The sequence below is a fragment of the Anomalospiza imberbis genome, chromosome W, assembly GCF_031753505.1.
Source record: "Anomalospiza imberbis isolate Cuckoo-Finch-1a 21T00152 chromosome W, ASM3175350v1, whole genome shotgun sequence".
NCBI lineage: Eukaryota > Metazoa > Chordata > Aves > Passeriformes > Viduidae > Anomalospiza > Anomalospiza imberbis.
In genome coordinates, this window is record NC_089720.1 from 1,523,704 (window position 1) to 1,528,234 (window position 4,531).

A 4,531-nucleotide genomic window follows, 5' to 3' on the forward strand; every position below is an offset into this window, starting at 1 on the left:
CACTTCTTGTGCTTTCCCCATACTGTTTCCTTGCTCTTTTTTCTCCTCAGATGTCCAGTCATTTTTCTCCTTATGTTTTCCTCTCTTTTCCCCTCATGCTTCTCACACTTTCTCCCTCTTGTTTCCTGTCCTTATTCCACTCATGTTTCCCACTCTCTTCCCATCATGTTTCCTGCCCTTTCTCCTCTCATGTTTTCTTCCAACCCTGTCCCACTCACATTTCCTGCCTCTTTAAATAGCTGGCAGACGGGGGTACAAACTGTGTTGTGTTTCTTTGCATGTACAGAGCAAAGCTGCAATACTGCATTAATGAACCTATTGTCTATTAATGGTCATCAAAACATATGCCTCACAATAGAGACTCCTGCCTGCCTCACGCTGCTCTGGCCGGGAGAAACACTGTGCCTCGGGTAGGCCAGCCCCAGGAGGCCCAGGGGCGGTGCTGGGAATGGCAGCCACGGCCAGCCGGGGCTTTGGCAGGAAAGCCCACAGGGAGTGGCTGGAGGCACCACCTCCTCAGAGCAACAGCCTTGGCTGCCATCTTGTGCCTGGCACCAGCCCCTGCGGCGCTGACTCCTCTCCAGTCCCGACTGCTGCTCCTGGGTACGTGCTTTCTGGGAGAGTCAGACGCTGTTTTCTGTCTCTGTAGGGAGTGGTCTCAGCTGCGGCCACCCCTGTTAGCAGCCAGCCAGCCAGCAGGACAGACCTTCCCACTCTGGCAGCGATCACTCCCTGTCTCCCTCCCTCCCATCATGCTCATGCCTTCCACGCCCGTTCCGGTTTGGCAGTGTGCGGAGATTGGCTTTTCAATCTTGGCGGCCGTAAGCAAGACATTTGAATGGTAATGGACTCTCTAGGCTGCTCCGCTGTGGGGTCACTGCCTTGGGACAGGGTAACACTCGGGACAGCTTCTGGCGGCAGCACCCCAAGAAATGGGGTGGGACTCGAGGGTCTTCTGGCTGCTGTGACTTGGGACGGCGGCGCTCCTGTGCCTGTCGTCGGGCAGCCTTGACAGGTCTGTGGGAACAGCAGCCGCTCTTCCCTCCCCGGGGACTGCTGCTGAGTCACTTCCTGTGCCCAAAAGCATGAGCACAATCTGTGGTCTCCCCTTGCAGGTGCTGAGAAGAGCTGCCCATGTCCTCCAGGTCACAGAATGGCCAGAGATGACTATGAGGAAATTCTCAAGTACTATGAATTACACGGAACAGTTGGCACAGGTGGGCTCAGTCTGTGAATGCGAACAAGTGTGTGTGATGTGTCCACTCACCCCGACATTTATCTGAGAGATTAACTGTTACTTCAGTCTGTGGGTGTAAGAAACGACTGCTCACTTTAAAAATTTAAAGGCTTTATTAAACCTTAACAAAAATACAACAAAATGACTAAATAAGGAAAAGCAGGCCTCGAAGCTGCCCTCGCGGCTGGCTCATCTTCACAATGGATGCTTAGTCTTTTATACTCCTGGGAGTTGTGTCAGCCAACCCTGACCCCTCCCAAAGTCTGTCAGTCAACTCTTCTTTGCCATTTATTGGTGGAGACTGCTTTCTTGCAACTTGATTGGAGGGTCAGGTGTTGTCACGCCATGCCCCCCCCCCCTCCCCCCAGCAACAAGCTTTTCCATTCCCAACTGCCCCATGTAAGGGGCACATGTGCACGCCTTCTTTCTATCTGTCCTAGACAACCCAGGCTGTCTGATGGCAACAATACAGAGAGGGGGAAAAGGGAACTATGGGGAGAACAGAGGACATCTAAACTACAATAACATAACTATACATCACTAAAGCTTCTTTTAATATTCACACAATATTCATCCCTTAATTGCAGGAGTCAAACATCTCATTTTCGATATATAACAGTGGGTCATGTTTTCTCAGTGTATTTTGCAGGGCGCAATGTGGAAGTGTAACTGGAAGGTGGTGGCAGCAATTGCTTCTTCCTCTAGCAATGATGCTACATGCTGTGCATATGGTATTTGCTTCAGGGCAATTGAGATCAGGGTGAGAAAACTTGTCACCATGCAGAGCTTTATGCATCTCTGTTTCAAATTCTAGGTGGATTTGCAAAGGTAAAACTTATGCGACATCATCTCACTGGTGAAAATGTTGCAATAGAAATCATGGACAAGCTTGCTTTACAGGTAATCCAAAAGATACTTCAAAGCTGGTAATGTACTGTTTCTGTGGAGTTCTCAGGAGCATGGGTGCGACCTGCCACTATGGGCTGGTGGTAGATGCTGTAGACTTGAAAGAATTTTAATGGCACCACAAATCCTGTGCCCTCATGTGGAGGGGGCAATGTTCTCTGGCTGTAAAACTGAGTCAGTTACAGCTTTAAATATTAAATAACTACATAAACTACTATAAGTCAAACGGAGTGCTGATGAGAAGAGTAGCATTGTACATCTGCCCCTTTGGGTTTTATTGACCAGTGTGTGAGGAGGGCAGGTGAGCAGTGATGGAGCTGGTTTGAGTTTAAGTTTGAGCAGTTCTGATGTGCAGGCTTACTGTGATGAACAGGCTGTCAAATTACTTGGCTATTTCATACCTTGTTGTTGTGATCTTTTAGGATGACTTGCCTCATGTTAAATTAGAAATCGATGCCATGAAGGACTTGAGTCACCAGCACATTTGCCAGTTGTATCATGTGATTGAGACACCCAAGAAAATATTCATGGTTTTAAGAGGTAAGGAATGGTGTTTCTGCTATGGCAAAAATCTCTGGGTTTAGCCATAGCAGTCGATGGTAGCAGAGACTAAATGAAACAATTATTAGAAAATTATCTCAATGATGAGGGTGTCCAAGGTGCTGTAGTTTAAAAATGAAGCTGACAATGTGCTCTGTCTCATTGTAAAAGCCACTTTTCACTGTTTGCAATAAACAAACTGACTTTAATTCCCGACTCACACTCCAAAAAACAGCACCATCAGGATATGCGGGACCTGAGAAGTGCCATCGAGTCTTGGGCAGTTTCTGATGCCTGTGCTGGTAGTGTGATATGGCTGTGGCAAGCATCGGGCAAGAGTTGGGCTCTTGGGCTTGTTGGATCTGTTGCACACTGGCTTAAGGAATGCCTGGGCACTACTGGGATTAAGCAAAGGGAAGAAAAGAGTGCCTTCTTGCTGTCCAGTGCCCTTGTTCAGGTTTACATTTCATGACTGTATCCCAAATGTATTCTTTTGTTTTCCTGCTTTCATGCAGTACTGTCCTGGAAAAGAGCTGATTGATTACATCATTGCTAAGCACCACCTTTCAGAGGAGGAAGCTCGCATATTTTTTCAGCAGATTGTTTCAGCAATTGCTTATGTGCACAGTCAGGGATATGCCCACAGGGATCTCAAACCAGTAAGTCTGAACAGTAGTCAAATTTGCACAAATAATAATGAAGACTCACTTTTATTTCTCTGAATGGAGTCGGTGTGAGTTGTCTTCTCTGTTCTCCTGTGCTTAGAGCTCTTTAGTTAACATTTGCTGAAAGAGCGTTATTTCTACTTATTGCTTTGTTCCTCAACTGAGCTGGATGCAGCTGTATCTGAGGAAGGAGCTTCCTCTGGAATAGAAGCAGAATAGTGCACTCCAGTTGAGAGTGGAGCAGACACAGATTTGATTTTGACTGTTGGTTAGGCATTTTTGCTCTCCCCTTTATTCCAGCATGTACCCAGGGAAAGATGTTATGGTTCCTCTCTATTGTGCAAACTGTTCTGTTCTAAAAATCAAAGGAAAATGTGACTCCCACAATGTAAATAAGTGAGGACTGGGGAGGGATGTGCCACAAGACTGATCCTGTGGCTTTGCTGTCACCACAAGAATTAAGCATGGGCTTAGGGAATGGAAGCCTTGAGACCATTTCTCCTAGAAGGGGTTAGAAGTTTGCATGTTTAGAGACAGTGATATCTGAGAAAACCATATTCTTAGGGTACAAGCATTTTACGAGACAGTTCATGAAATCCTTGTCTTCAAAGAGCTTCTCTTCAAGCAAAGCCTTCTGTATCCCTCTTGGAAGGATTAGGATTGTAGCTGGAGACCTGATGGATTCATAGGATTGTGAGATAACTTGGTCGGGAATTGACTTCTAGTGGCTTCTGCTTTTATCTCCTGTTTAAAACAGTGTCAGACCAAACTTCTTCATCCAGTCACATCTTGGACCTCTCCCTAGGATGAGGCACCATAATGTTGCTGGGAAACCTGTTAAGCTCTTCACTTCCTTTTTTATGAGAAAGGCTTTTTCTTAGTACCAGTCTGAATGTCTCCTGATGCTTGTTGACTGTCATCATCCCACCATGTGCTTCTGTGGAGGGGCTGGCACTGTCTCTATGCCCCCTTTGTAGGAATTAAAAGTCTGCCATGAGGTCTCCACTGAAGCTTTGTCACCTACAGGCTGAAAACCATCTCTCCCTCAGCATCTTCTCATGGAACAAGGGCTCCAGCACCTTGGACAGGCTGGTGTCCATCCACAGAGTTTACCTCAGTTTGGTGTCTTTCCTGTGCTAGAGGGTGGGCATAAACTGAATGTGCTGTTCTCACTGGTGAATAG

General features: G+C 46.8%; 1 long non-coding RNA gene across 1 annotated transcript; it reads left to right on the forward strand.

Moving 5' to 3' along the window:
* Positions 1-687: 687 nt before the first annotated feature.
* LOC137464302 (uncharacterized) lies at positions 688-2,731 on the forward strand. The gene is made up of 4 exons (XR_010994168.1): positions 688-1,015; positions 1,116-1,217; positions 2,052-2,137; positions 2,566-2,731. It is a non-coding gene; the product is annotated as an uncharacterized lncRNA (long non-coding RNA).
* Positions 2,732-4,531: the final 1,800 nt, after the last annotated feature.